We start from the raw sequence: 16,540 nt of genomic DNA on the forward strand, positions 1-16,540 counted from the left end.
GTTAAAGGGGTCCTCCATCCATAAAGATGATATTTTTTACTTTATCTGGCTAAATATAGCATGTTTAAATTGTAAATTAATACCAATTTGCTATATTTAGCCATCTTAGAGATACAACTAGTGTTGTATACACTTACCTTGCTTGCATTCCTCATGATCTCCTAGGAAAGGACCTGCAGTTCATGCCTTCTAGTTGCGCATGCGCAAACACTTGCTTCTTCTGACAGAGAGCATTACCCAATAAACTTAAATGGGCTCCTTGGGAGTCACATTTTTCGACACAGTAAAGAAGAGTGTTTAGTGTTTCCCCTACTGCCCATAGAAAGGCTGAAGATTGAGAATCATCTCTAACTGTCCATGAACAATAACCCTGCCAGGGAGATTAGAGATCACATGACACTCCATCTGTGGAAAGTCTGGCTGGTTAGGTAAAAGACAGGAGGCTTTAATTTACTTATTAAGAAAGCAGAGCAGAACTATTAATAGATGTATAATGGTAAATTACCTAATATCCTGCCCCCTCAATTAAACACAAATTACAAAAACATGAGGTAAAGTGACCAATCCCTTTAAAACATTAGAAACTAAGGGAGAGATACCGCAACTACATCTCTTCCTCCTTTCTTTTTCCGAGTTAGCATTCCCTTTTTTTTTACAATGGACAGATTGTTGGAAAACTGAGCAGGTTTCTAACATTGACAGAGGAATATCATGACCCACAAAGAAGAAAAGAATCTTCTTGTTGAATTTTAGAGAGGAGCATCTTGGAGGAATCTAACTGGTCTAAGAGTTACAACACAACAGGAAAATTCCACCCCCTGAGCTATAAGGGGAAGAGAAAATATACGATAACAAGGAGCCAATGGAATAACATACTTTTATATAAAATAAGTACACTTTATACAACAACATCATAGTAACAAATGTTGCGGATCTTTCTCTGCATCTGTTTGGTCACTTTTTCCGATCTCTTGCCATTTTGCCCTTCAGAATATAAATTCAGTCTTGAATTATAAATAAATAACCATTGAAAAGATAGAGGCAGGGAATCGGTGGCTTCAAATAGTTAATTTAATCATTCAGAGAGTGTAACGCTGCCAATAATTACATAATTAAATGGGATGTTGCATTCGGCTTTCTCAGAACAATTTGCGGTTTTATTGTGTACAGATGCTATAACTCTATATGTAATTACGCCATGTCAGATATTAGCTAAAACTTTAATAGCAAACTGTCGAAGCAAGACGCCTGGTAAATATAAAATGATTATGAATGTTCGAGTCGCGCACCTTCAACAATTGGCGAGCCAGAAGGCAGTCCCGGACTGGCGAATGTTACATTCGACTAAACAAAGGAAAAACTTCTAAGGAAAAAAAAGTAGCGCAATAGTCAATGACCTGTGGCGGAATATGCTTCTAATGAATGAAAGTCTGCTGTAAATGATCAAATTCTTTCTACCCTATTTTACAAGAACAAGTGTTGTATGCTTGATTGCCAGAGTTTAATGGAACTAATACATGGATTAAGGACTGCATGATGGTGGAGAAAATGAAGTTTTGTGTTATTTTCTGAAACAACTGGTAACTTTTTAAATGAATTATTTTACTAGTGCTTATATAGTTATCAGCTTCAAATTAGATTTCATTGCCCGATGGCCAGCTAGGAGTGTAAAGAGGAATATCTACGGTACATCCGAAGGTTGTGGGAAATCTATCATGTTCAGTCGGTGATCAATTGCTTGTTTTGATGATATTTTTTAGGTTATATTAAATATGAAAGAAACAGTACAAAAAGAGAACTCTCACCATAACACTTGTTGTATATTGATACTACAGAGTATGAGTGACTCTGGTCATGGTGACCAAAATGGACAATTCAGCTAGAAAAGTAGAAGAAAAAAGTTCAGGCCACCATCAACACGACACTCTATTGGGAGAAAAGTTCACTCTTCAATAACATTTATTACCACTAAGTAAATTATTAAAATGAATGAATTTCGTTTTAGTTGAGTAACACTGTCTTTTATATCTCCAAATCAAATGTGGATTAACATGCATGCAGATGCTGGAACATTCCAATGGGCTTGGAAGATTTTCTGGGACTCCTTTTGCAGCCTGGACATTTTGGGAGAGTTGGCAAAAATGAATGTATCTTTCTGGTGATGAACATTTTTTTATTGTAAAGAAGTCTTTTGATTTACAAGCTATTATCACAAAGAGAACATTCTTACCCACTAAGGAAAAAGGGTAAAAAAAACAAAAAATGCATTGGTGTCTAGGTGGATGTCAAAGAAACTTAAACTTCCAACTTCTCATTTGATCCAGCACATTATTAAATATTAAAATTATGTAGAACAAAAAATAGCAGACACCTGTTATATAAAAAAAAAAAAAACAGTCACCTACTTATAGAATTATATAATACTAGTGAAAAGTGCTACATAGAAGATCGAATGAATAACATGACAAGGCTTGGCAAGAACTGCCTACACATCTAGACACTGCACTGTGATTTGGAGCTGTTCATGTAGGGTTTGCTCTATAATTTTATGCCTCACTAATGATAGCCTGACAGAAGACTATCCTTTTAGTTGTAGACTCCCAATAAATATGTATCGTTGTGAAGGAACCGAACATCAGGTGTTTGATCTTCTTATGCTGTAGATCAGAAGGACTGCATTGTGTTCATTGGAATCAATGGTCTGTCTGTGAAGTACGTCTTGGGGCCTCCAGAGTGAAATATTCTTTGTAGACTTTTATTGTTTTCAGCTAATTAATGAAGTGAATAAAGAACTCCCTCCATTATTGCACTGTTTTCTAATAAAATATATGAATTATACTGCCTTAACCAGATAATATTGTTAATTTACACTTTCGAGGTTTTGAGAAAAAGAAACACGAAATAAAAATAGAAAAATATCTCAAAATCATTAGCTTCAGCATTGGAACTGCTGAACGCACCTAAGTTTATCTCTGGAAATTGTCATATAAGAAAATTTTAGCGGATTTAATTTCTGGTTTTGTCTCACAATTTGTAGGTTGGATAACAATCATACATAGTTGGTCAATAGATTATAGAAAATAATTAGCTGATCAATACAAAACACAATTCAGAGCTGTAGAGCTGTACACAGACATTGGGGCACATTTGCTAAGGGCCCCGTGGACCGCACTGTCGTCGGACATCCCAACGATATCTGATTTGCGACGCTGGGACAGGGATATAAAAGGAGTTTTTGGCACATGCGATCGGATTTTTGCGCAATGGCGCCGGCTTTCATGCGACACAAAAAGGGGGGTGGGCCGTCGGACGGTCCGACGGATTCGGACAAGAACGCAGGATTTATCTTCAAAAGTCGCAAGCCAAGCCCTTACATGAACTGAGAGGAAAGTGGTGAACTCCGGCGGACCTGAGCGGGGAAGCGACAGATGCAGGAAATCGGGCGCACTATCTAAGTGAATCGTGGCAGAGTGCATTCCGGACGGACAGTGCACTTTTGGGAACTCCGAGGGACCGGGTAAGTAAATGTGCCCCATTATATTTAGACTGTCCAGATCCAAGTCATACTTTAAATTTAGTGAAAGTAATTAATTGACCAGAACTTCCCCAGGAAATGCTTAAAGCAATTTGAACAACAACATGAAAACAATTCATTATTGGATGCTTTATAAAAGCAAGTTATTACAAACAGTCAATTTTGGAGACTTCATCCTTAATTTTTTCATCTGGGAAGAATTTTTGCTTGGCTCTGAAAAATATGGTACAAAAGAATTTTATGTATCACAAAAATATAAAAGAAAGGATGATGTTTTACATTGTTGTAACATTTTAAAATGTTTGGTTATTTTAAGTTGTAACCTAATGCCTTAAAGGAAACCTACCACTTGAAATGGTAGCTGTAAGCTGCAAATACCGAGCACCATTTTCGTTATTGTCCTAAACCTCTGTATCACTTTTTAAGCTTTATATCTGAAGCAGCTTTGGCGCACCAAGGGCACGGCCGTGCGTACATGACGTTACTGGCTCTCTGGCACTTCCTATGCAGATATAAAGATTAAAAAGTGTTTAAACCGCGATACAGCGGCTTAGGACCATTACGAAAATAAGCTTCGGCACCAGCTCACCCTGAGCTGGTGCTCGGTATTTAAAGCTTACACCTACTACTTCAAGTGGTAGGTTTCCTTTAAAGGACACTTGGGTGCACCTGTCTTCATGCACTAAGGGGAAGTGTTCTAAGTGAATAACTAAACAGCAGAATTACAAACAAAAAGAGTTTTAAAAAAAATGTAAATAAGGCTGATGTCACCTTAGCGCCTCTCAGCGTTGACGGCTTTCAATTTATTCATGCTGCCACCCAAGGAGCTAGGAGAGAGCTTCTGGCCCTTATTTACAAGCAGGCCGTACTATCAGGACTCTTTCTCACTTGCATTGCAGATCACGTCAGAGTCTGATCAGGGTGCGATCAGGGTTTGGTCAGTGAAAAACTGATATTTTTCATCAGAGTTCAAACAGTTTTCAGTCAGAGTTTGTTAAGTGTCTCAATTTTTCACGCACTTTTTTGGTGTTTCTAATGCATTTTAGTGCATTTTTTTATTTACACGCAGAAAGCGCGCACGAAAAACACTCAGGAATGAGGTCTATCTTTTCTATCTTTCTATGGCAATTGATCAGTGTCTCAGAATGCAATGCGTTTTTCATGCATCTCCATAGACTTGTATGGTGCGTTTTTCACACGTGTGACTTGCAAAAGTAGAACATGCTGAGATTAAGGACTCTTTCACAATGTTATTTATTATTTATATACTCTATTATGTGACAGCTCCCCATTGTGTCTTCTCCCTTAACCTGGGTTACTTACTGCTGCTGTTCTGATGCACAATGTAGGGATCCTTGTAAATCCCTGCATGACCCTGGTTATAAAGGGCACCTTACCACAAAAGGACAGCCGTGCCGTTTTGGGACTGTATGACAATTTAATCACTTTTTATTCAAATTTTTTTTATGTGTTCCAAAATTGCTAAGCAAAGTGGCGATTCTGACATTTGGGCACTATTGTTGGTGGATCGGGCATTTTGGGATGCAAGATTATCTAATATGCTTATTTGTTTATTTATTTTTATATTTGTTCAGGAAAGGGGGTAAGATTTTTGAGCTTTTTGTAATTACAAATTTTACTGTAATTTAAACTCCCCAGGGTCATGGGGGCCAGTGTTGATCGGATCCAAGATGGCGGTGCAAGGGTCATTTAAATGTTTACTGCATTATGCCATAGCCACCCAGTATATATGAAGGGGGCTCTGCCCATGAGCCCTCTTCATATACCCCCTGTCATGTGTTTTTGCTAGATTCCTGTAAAACATGGGAAAATAATTGATCCTAATTAGAGATGAGCGAACATACTCGTCCGAGCTTGATGCTCGTTCGAGCATTAGCGTACTCGAAACTGCTCGTTGCTCGGACGAATACTTCGCCCGCTCGAGAAAATGGCAGCTCCCGCCGTTTTGCTTTTTGGCGGCCAGAAACAGAGCCAATCACAAGCCAGGAGACTCTGCACTCCACCCAGCATGACGTGGTACCCTTACACGTCGATAGCAGTGGTTGGCTGGCCAGATCAGGTGACCCTGGGATAGACTAGCCGCTGCCCGCGCTGCTCGGATCATTCTGTGTCTGGATGCCGCTAGGGAGAGAGCTGCTGCTGGACAGGGACAGCGTTAGGGTGCTAGTAGATTACTGTTAGGCAGGAGTGATTCAACAAGAACCCAACAGCCCTTCTTAGGGCTACAATAACGTTATACTTTTTTTTTTTTGTTTGCTTGTGGCTGGGCTTGCTGGCACTAGTAGTGCAGCTAGTACCATATTGTGAGGAATTTGCAGGGGGACTTGCTACCGTTGTGTTTAGCTCTTAGTGACACACATATCCACCTCAAACACCGAAGTGGGAAAATTTATTAGGGGTTGGATTTCAATTAGGCACAGTCTGCCATTTCCTTTTTATTTTACGTTTATTTTTTCATAACTCAGCGTCATCTCATCAGTGTGCTTTCATACTTGGCTAGAAAATAGCCAAAGGAGAATCCAAACGGCTTACTTACGCCTACAATAGCGTTATATATATTTTATTTCTGGTTGATCTGCTGGTGGCTGTCCTTGCTGCAGTGCATATACTAGCCAATTGTGAGGAATTTGGAGTGAGACTTGCGACCGCTGTGTTTAGCGCTTAGTGACGCACATATCCATCGCAAAGACCGAAGTGGGAAAATTTATTAGGGGTTGGATTTCAATTAGGCACAGTCTGCCAGTTCCTTTTTATTTTACGTTTATTTTTTCATAACTCAGCGTCATCTCATCAGTGTGCTTTCATACTTGGCTAGAAAATAGCCAAAGGAGAATCCAAACGGCTTACTTACGCCTACAATAGCGTTATATATATTTTATTTCTGGTTGATCTGCTGGTGGCTGTCCTTGCTGCAGTGCATATACTAGCCAATTGTGAGGAATTTGGAGTGAGACTTGCGACCACTGTGTTTAGCGCTTAGTGACGCACATATCCATCGCAAAGACCGAAGTGAGAAAATTTATTAGGGGTTGGATTTCAATTAGGCACAGTCTGCCAGTTTCTTTTTATTTTACGTTTATTTTTTCATAACTCAGCGTCATCTCATCAGTGTGCTTTCATACTTGGCTAGAAAATAGCCAAAGGAGAATCCAAACGGCTTACTTACGCCTACAGTAGCGTTATATATATTTTATTTCTGGTTGATCTTCTGGTGGCTGTCCTTGCTGCAGTGCATATACTAGCCAATTGTGAGGAATTTGGAGTGAGACTTGCGACCGCTGTGTTTAGCGCTTAGTGACGCACATATCCATTGCAAAGACCGAAGTGGGAAAATTTATTAGGGGTTGGATTTCAATTAGGCACAGTCTGCCATTTCCTTTTTATTTTACGTTTATTTTATCATAACTCAGCGTTATCTCATCAGTGTGCTTTCATACTTGGCTAGAAAATAGCCATAGCAATAGGATAGCATTGTTTGGTTTTAAAAACTAAAAAACACAAAAAAAACTAAAAAACACAAAAAAACACAAAAAAAAGTTAAAAAAAAAATTAAAGTTATATAACTTTCATTTTCAAAATGTTTAACCCGAGGGCTAGGGGTAGAGGACGAGGACGAGGGCGGGGACGTGGGCGTCCATCTACTGCAGGGGTCAGAGGCCGTGGTCCTGGGTGGGGTGAGACACCACCTGCTGATGAGGGAGCAGGGGAACGCCGCAGAGCTACACTCCCTAGGTTCATCATGTCTGAAGTTACTGGGACTCGTGGTAGAGCACTGTTGAGGCCAGAACAGTGCGAACAGGTGATGTCGTGGATTGCCGACAATGCTTCGAGCAATTTGTCCACCAGTCAGTCTTCCACGCATTCCACCCATGTCACTGAAATCGGCACTCCTCCAGCTCCTGCACCTCAGCCTCCTCCCCCCCAGTCTGCCCCCTCCCAGGAAAATTTGGCATTTGAACCGGCATACTCTGAGGAACTGTTTTCTGGACCCTTCCCACAGTCACAAACCACTTGTCCGGTTGCTGCTGAGCAATTTTCCGATGCCCAGGTTTTCCACCAGTCGCAGTCTGTGGGTGATGATGACCTTCTTGACGTAGTGGAAGAAGTGTGTAAAGAGGTGTCCAACGATGAGGAGACACGGTTGTCAGACAGTGGTGAAGTTGTTGTTAGGGCAGGAAGTCCGAGGGGGGAGCAGACTGAGGGATCGGAGGATGATGAGGTGACAGACCCAAGCTGGGTTGAGAGGCCGGGTGAACACAGTGCTTCTGAGACGGAGGAGAGTCCTATAGCAGAACAGGTTGGAAGAGGCAGTGGTGGGGCCAGACGGAGAGGCAGGGCCAGAGCAGGTGCATCAGCACCAAATGTGTCACGTAGTGAAGCTCCCGTGGCGAGGGCTCCCGCGGCGAGGGCTAGATTTTCAGAAGTCTGGAGGTTCTTTAAGAAAACACCGGATGACCGACGGACTGTGGTGTGCAACCTTTGCCAAACCAGGATCAGCAGGGGTTCCACCACTACTAGCTTAACTACCACCAGTATGCGCAGGCATATGAATGCTAAACACCCGAATCAGTGGCACCAAGCCCATTCACCTCCAGCCGTGCACACCACTGCTCCTTCCCCTGTGTCAGCTGATAGTCAGCCCCCTGCCCAGGACCCTGGCACAAAAACCCCATCGTCGCCTCCACGATCCTCCACAGCATCCACCAGCGTTCAGCTCTCCATACCCCAGACGCTGGAGAGGAAAAGAAAATATAGTGCAACCCACCCGCACGCCCAAGCCCTTAATGTCCACATCTCCAGATTGCTTAGCCTGGAGATGCTGCCCTATAGGCTAGTAGAGACCGAGGCCTTTCGCAACCTCATGGCGGCGGCCGCCCCTCGGTATTCGGTCCCCAGCCGCCACTACTTTTCCCGATGTGCCGTCCCAGCCCTGCACCAGCACGTGTCAGACAACATCATCCGTGCCCTGACCAACGCCGTTTCTGACAAGGTCCACCTGACCACGGACACGTGGATGAGTGCTGCCGGGCAGGGCCACTATATATCGCTGACGGCACATTGGGTTAACTTGGTGGAGGCTGGGACCGAGTCTGACCCTGGGGCTGGTCATATACTGCCGACGCCGAGGATTGCGGGGTCTCAAAGGCCTACTATGCCTCCTCCTCCTCCCACCCCTCCTCCACCTCCGAACTACAATCCGTGGGCATGGCGCCATCAGTCGGTAGCTCTAGGCACAGCAGCAGTGCCGTCGCTAAGCGACAGCAGGGGGTGCTCAAACTGCTGAGCCTAGGCGATAAAAGGCACACCGCCCAAGAACTATTACAGGGCATCACGGCGCAGACTGATCTGTGGCTGGCACCGCTGAACCTGAAGCCAGGCATGATTGTGTGTGACAACGGCCGTAACCTGGTGGTGGCTCTGCAACTCGGCAGACTGACACATGTGCCATGCCTGGCCCATGTGTTAAATCTGATAGTTCAGCGTTTCCTCAAGACATACCCCAATCTGTCAGATTTGCTCACGAAGGTGCGCCGCATCTGTGCGCATTTCAGGAAGTCCAGCACAGATGCTGCCACTCTCAGGGCAGCGCAGCGCCGCCTCCAACTGCCCGCTCACCGACTGTTGTGCGACGTGCCCACGAGGTGGAATTCAACATTAACCATGTTATCCAGAGTTTACCAGCAGCGCAGAGCGATTGTAGACTGCCAGATGTCAACTTCCACCAGAACTGGTAGTCAGGTCAGTCAGCTTCCTCAAGTCTACAATGAGGAGTGGACGTGGATGTCTGATATCTGTCAGGTGCTGAGTAACTTTGAGGAGTCAACACAGATGGTCAGTGGCGATGCCGCCATCATCAGCCTCACCATCCCGCTGCTTGGCCTGTTGAAAAACTCTCTGATCAGCATGAAGTCGGAAGCTTTGCGCTCGTCACAAGAGACGGGGGAAGAAGATTCCCTTGTTGATAGCCAAAGCACCCTCAGGTCTGTTTCTCAGCGCATATCGGAGGAGGTGGAGGAGGATGAGGAGGAAGAGGAGGAGAATGTTGGCGAGACACAAGAGGGGAGCATTGCTCAGACCTTCACTGTTCAGCGTGTATGGGCAGAAGAAGAGGAGTTGGAGGAGTTGGAGGAGGAGGAAATGGGCAGTCAGGCCAGTGAGGGGAGTGAATTCTTGCGCGTTGGGACTCTGGCGCATATGGCAGATTTCATGCTAGGCTGCCTATCCCGTGACCCTCGCGTTCAAAGAATTTATTCCAGCTCCGATTACTGGGTATTCACTCTCCTGGACCCACGGTACAAGCTAAATCTTTCCACTCTCATCCCTGGAGAGGAAAGGAGTGTGAGAATGCATGAATACCAGCAGGCCCTGGTGCACAAGCTGAAACAGTATTTCCCTTCTGACAGCGCTAGCGGCAGAGTGCGTAGTTCTGCGGGACAAGTAGCGAGGGAGAGTAGGCGAGCAGGCAGCTTGTCCAGCACTGGCAAGGGTACGCTTTACAAGGCTTTTGCCAGCTTTATGTCACCCCAGCAAGACACTGTCACCTGTCCCCAGTCTCGGCAGAGTAGGGCTGATCTTTACAGAAAGATGGTGAGGGAGTACGTAGCTGACCATACCATCGTCCTAAATGATCACACAGCTCCCTACAACTACTGGGTTTCAAAGCCGGACATGTGGCACGAACTAGCGCTGTACGCCTTGGAGGTTCTTGCCTGCCCTGCGGCTAGCGTCTTGTCCGAGCGGGTTTTCAGTGCAGCTGGTGGCATCATCACCGATAAGCGTACACGCCTGTCGACTGACAGCGCTGACAGGCTGACGCTTATTAAGATGAATAAAGCCTGGATTTCTCATAATTTCCAATCTCCACCAGGTGAAGGAAGCTCAACCTGAATAATTTATGCACTCCTCCTCATTTTCCTCCTTCTCCTCCTCTTTGTACACTAAAGCAGAGGAAACTGGCTATTTTTTGACAGGGCCCACTGGCTCTAGCTATAGTACTTTATGCATTTAATTTTTCTGGGGGGCCACCTACCCGGTCCTCTTTTTAAAACAATTTTTGGGAGTGCCACATACAGGCACTCAATCTATTCAATTTTTCTGGAGGGCCACCTACCTGCTCCTCTGGTTTGAAAACTTTTTTGGACTGCCACATACAGGCACTCAATCTATTTCATTTTTCTGGAGGGCCACCTACCTGCTCCTCTGGTTTGAAAACTTTTTTGGACTGCCACATACAGGCACTCAATCTATTCCATTTTTCTGGAGGGCCACCTACCTGCTCCTCTGGTTTGAAAACTTTTTTGGACTGCCACATACAGGCACTCAATCTATTTCATTTTTCTGGAGGGCCACCTACCTGCTCCTCTGGTTTGAAAAATTTTTTGGACTGCCACATACAGGCACTATCCAAATTAAATTGTCTCCATAGCAGCCTCCACACGTTGTCTCCATTGCTACCTCCAAAAGTCGTCCATATAGCTGCCTCCATACATCGTCCCCTTATCAAACGAGGTGTGTCAGGCAGAAATTTGGGTTGTTTTCATGGATTCCACATCAAAGTTGTTAACTTTGTCGCCACCCTGCTGTGTTATCCACAAAATATACTGGCAAACTTTTATGATTAACCGATATTATTTCAGCGCTTCTTGCGCATCTGTTTACATTCACCTCACCCGCCATATCCCAAACTTATAAGAACGCTACTACACTTGATCTTATACAAAAGGTTCTTAGAAGTGCTGTTTGGGGAGTAGCCTAGAGACAGGGGCTTGGATTGGCGAAAGCTCGCCTGGCAGCGGAGCGCCAGCTCCATGCCAAGATCCAACTAACATAGTTTTAACTGCAGCACCTTTAATCTACTACTAGTTCACTGCCTCCATACATGTTCCCCTTATCAAACGAGCTGTGTCAGGCAGAATTTTGGGTTGTTTTCATGGCTTCCATGTTAACTTTGTCGCCACCCTGCTGTGTAATCCACAAAATATACTGGCAAACTTTTATCATGTACCGATATTATTTGAGCACTTCTTGCTCACCTCCTTTGGTTCCTCTCTGCCACCCATTGGTTTGAAGCCTGAGTCCATTTAGGGTATGTCGCCATGACACTCTCTAGCCTGCTGCCGCTGCCTCTGCATGCCGTCCCCTATAGTGTCAGGGTCAATTATTGGATGTTTTAGATGCTATCTAGCTTCATTCTGTCACTCTGTCATGGCCATGCTGTTGCCCATAATTTTGGCATAATGGTGCGATTAAGCAGCCTCAGAGGCATCCATGCATGCTGCCCCTGCTGTTTCCTGTCCATTTCCGTGGTGTTTCCATCCTTTTCTGAGGTTCCCAGGTGTTTGGCCAAGCTTCCCTGTGCAGAGCCTTGGTCCCCTTGAAAAATGCTCGAGTCTCCCATTGACTTCAATGGGGCTCGTTATTCGAGACGAGCACTCGAGCATCGGGAAAAGTTTGTCTCGAATAACGAGTACCCGAGCATTTTAGTGCTCGCTCATCTCTAATCCTAATGAAGAGTGCTGCATTCCTTTTTTTCTCCCTGCATTGACGTGTGTCTTGGGTTGATCTGTGCACCCTTTGGCTTTGCAGCACTATAGTTCGGTGATCTGGCCATACTGTATAGTGACTCTGACCTATCTGTAACTATTCTCCATCTAACCCCCTGCTGCTCTACAAGACGATCTTCTGACACCCCTTGGTCAGCTGCCACCATTATGGGTACTACTCAGAGAGGTTGTAGGGGTGTCTCTCATGGCCAATCACAGCTATGGCTAGTAGGTAGGGTCATCAATTTATTAGATTGGCTGCACTGCCACCAATCTGCCTATATTTTTGGGTCCCGTGGGACCCTCTTGAACCCTGGACAGCTCATCTCTACTTGCTACATATTTTTCCTGATAAGCTCACATAGAAAACATCTTTTCTGCAGATAAGTGGTTGCTATGATAAATATTTTTTAACCTTAATACCCCTGACCTAACAGGATGCTAAAGGTGTAAATTATGCATAAATTATATGTAATAGTGAGCTGCTAGGAAACACATGAGGCTGTGTTACTAGGGATTAAATGGACACAATCTGACAAGGTATTATTAAGCATCAGGGCTTATTAGGCTATTAACACATTTGTTCTTGGAGGATAGGCTAACAAAAATCTAATCAGAATTTTAAGTGAGGATTACATGATCTCCAGAGAGAGGCTTATCTGTGAATCTATTAGAAAACCTATTTCTTGTATTTCTACACACACAATAAGTAATAAATAACATTGTAAGAACTTGATATAGACCATTTTATCCAGAGCTTTTAATTCTGCGTGTCATTTCAACATCAGTAATGAAGTAAATTATAATGTATGGTAATTTAAAGGGGTTTTTCTGGAATAAGATTTTTTTAATAGGGAATTTGTCTAATGTGCAATATCAATAATGTGCCATCCGACAAAAATGGCTTTAAAATGGAGGGCTTATTTTCTGAATAACAATTTGTTCTTCCTAGTGGCAATATTTAATATTCCACGCAATGTACTGGGAAGCTGGAAAAAATCCAAATTCATTTTTTCACCAGGTTCACTGCATTCGGACCATTTTTTTTACCTGCTTCTCTGTACATGGTATGGAATATTAAATACTGTCACTATGAATTGCAATTTGTTACACAGAAAACAAGCCCTCACACAGCTCTTCACATGAAAAAATAAAAAAAGCTATAGATTTTTGAAGGTGGAGAGTAAAAAATTAAAATGAAAAACCTAAAAAGGACTTGATTGTTGGATTTTTTTTCATATTTTTTCATCCACAGATCCTGTTGATGGATTCCCTTCAAATTTGTATCTGCAGTTTTAACTCTAGCTGACCCCCCCCCCCCCCCACCTGCTATCCATTGAGCCTTTTGTGTGGTCTGACACCTCAGTGAGCTTCAGTCTGTCTTGCTAGCAAGATGAAATTCAGCAAGGCTGTATATGAAGTCACATTGAGGCAGCATAATAATGCACGTAGTGAAAGAAGCAGTTTTCTCTTATAAGATATTCTACAAAGTTTATTCTATGTCTTTGTTCTACTGATAAAAAGCTTGTTGAAAAATTATCCACCAATTAACACGTTTGTATAAATATTTCAAATAATTTATTAGAATTTGATTCATGATTTTTGCACAATGTATGACCCCTCCTTATATCTTTGGCTATCTTCACATCACTATTCTGATTATCAAAAGGGCAAAACTGGAATGAACCTGATATCAGTCAGTACTTTTTCTCAGGCACACCTTCACAGCCATCAGAGTCAGATTATTTAGCTATTGCGGAGACTCTGCCATTCTGTCCAACTCAGACTGTCCATGAGTTGGCCGTCCATTGTAATTTCTCCTGTGGTGGTGCTGAAGTACAATTATACAATACAAAGTACAGGAAAATTCATCTGTGTCCAACTGTGGCCAACTCATGGTGCACCTCTTTTCTCTATGGGGGGTCACCTCCAGCGTCCGGCGGGCCTACTGCTGTGTGAATGTACCATTAATCTGTGAACCTTGTTAACCATAGTAAATGTAGCTTTCTAATGCTGATCAAACTTGTACACTCTTCTACTATTTTACTGTTAATACATTTTCCTTAATAGACAGCATGTGCGTAGCTCATTGCCTACAATTTTTTTAAAATAAAATTTAACCATTGCTTTAGCTGTGTCTTTTTAAGATATAAACTGGTGATAATATCAGATTTGTTCAACTACCATAAAAATATCTTAGACACCCGGAAAGAAATCGGGTAGAACTGAACATTTCATTTATCTTTCCCATTGGTACATTTGAAAAGCAATTTCAGAGATTTTTCCATATATTGCAGAAGCAAGCATGTCATTATACGAGCATTGGCATCTCAGAAGCTGTAAATTATAAGATATTCTAGAAAAAATATGTCAAGTGAAGTAATGCTGCAGACCGATAAAATGAATCCTCAAAACAAGCAGAACCTGCATTAAAAATGAAGCATATTATTCAAGTGCTAAATAAAGGAAACTTTTCTAACATTTAATCCACTCATAGAGCGTGAAGAAGAGAGAGGGAAGGCGGAGACTGCAAGGAATTATCTGCTGAGTGGGAAAAAAAGTCACAAACTAATAAAAGGGGAAACACTGAGCTATAGCACTAAAAACTATATCCAGTGGTATATAAAGAAAAGATGGGGGGTCACAGAATACAAATGAAAATTAACCCCATTATGGTTCCATTTTTACCATCTCCAACAGAAGGACCTTGTGCCCTTTCTACTAAACTTGTGACATAGAACACAATAATTTTGGCTCAGGGACAATTCATACAGCCATCACATGTAGAATAAATACTGATATAAAACAGAAGACTTTCCATATGGTATTCTTACTTTCAATCATTGCTCTATTATTTGGGAATCAGGAAAGAGGAATGATATCAGGTAAGAAAACGTAGTTCAAAAGTAGTTCATTTGGGGATGGAACCAGTTCAACACAGGTCCTAAGAGGTTTCAGTAGCATCTGTTTTAGATGAGAACTGTAACAAAAAGGACCCTCTATGCAATACATATACACTAATCTAATGTAAGATCTAAGGGCACAACACATGGGATTATGAGCACTTAAGTTACATCTCAAACTATACTGCCCATCGGAGCTGTGCTCTTGTTTGTTTGCTGGGGCAGGCACGCTTGGCTCCAACAACTTCTGGCAAGCCCACCTATCCCCTGTCTCAGTGCTGTATCAGGTGGGGCAGGAGACCCGGAGAGAGTAAGTACAACCCCCCCCTCCCCCCTCTCCCCTATCACCAGCAATCCGCTAACTGAAGTATTCCTTAGATTCCTACCTGTGTTCTAAGCCCTACACTGTCTATAGCTAATCTTACTAATTAAAAATTGTACCTTTCTTTTATATACATTTCTATCTTTTTTATGTAAATTAACTTCAGAGGCTGCTAAGGGCCTGGAGTAGCCCAGTTGAGCTCTGGGTGGTAATAATAATTCTGCAGTCCACACAGATTTTGCAACACAGGCAACTTTCCAAATTGGTCCCTGTCCCCAATGGGTCTTACAATCTAATCAACCCACCAGTATGTTTTGGAGAGTGGAAAAATACCGGAGGACCTGGAAGAAACCCACACAAACATGAAGAGAACATACAAACTCCTGGGATTTGAACCCAGGATCCCTGCTCTGAAGGGCTGTAGTGCTAACCACTGAGCCACCATGCCGCCCTTCAGCTACTCCATGCCCCTGTAGCCTCTGAGGTGCTTCCTCCCTGTGTATCCCCACAGCGATCTCCAGCTCTTCAATGCATGCCCATATATGCACGATAACCACTGGCTCATTTCTGGCCCACTGACATTTGCTCTGGAGCATGCACTAAGCTCCAGGGAAGTCGGCAGCGAGCTGGAAGTTACCGTTCATGTGTGGGCACAGGCTGAAGAGTGCAAACCTTTGTCAGTCACATTATGGCACAGGACACAGGACTACTAGTACTGTGTAACATGGCGGGTGAACCCACTCTTGCAGTAGAAGCACCTGCAAAAGGCCGTTCATCCGCCATGTTACTCAGAACCTACCTGTAAGCAGTTTAGCTTCATTTCGTCTATTACATGCTGCCTGCAGACTGTACAGGTTCCCTTTTGGAATGATTTCATTAATCCTATATAAAGGTTAAACTTTATATATATTGTATATTTGTTTTATTTTTCTAATTTCACCACTTTAATTTTGATGCATTGATAATGAAGCGTCAGACGAGATCTTCTTATTTTAGCATCAACAATTAACAAAATGACAAGCTGAAACCTTTACAGCTGCTTAATTACATATTAACTTGCAGGAGATATACAAATAATCATTTACATATTTTCTTATTAATGTGTCTTATTTTCTATTTAAAATGTGTGCTATCAAAGGTGTGCATTACACTGGTTATTGTTCTTCTTTCATCATCTGCAATATAAGAGTTTCAAACATGCTCTTAAAACCCATGT

The sequence above is a fragment of the Engystomops pustulosus genome, chromosome 6, assembly GCF_040894005.1.
Source record: "Engystomops pustulosus chromosome 6, aEngPut4.maternal, whole genome shotgun sequence".
In the NCBI taxonomy this organism is placed as follows: Eukaryota; Metazoa; Chordata; class Amphibia; order Anura; family Leptodactylidae; genus Engystomops; species Engystomops pustulosus.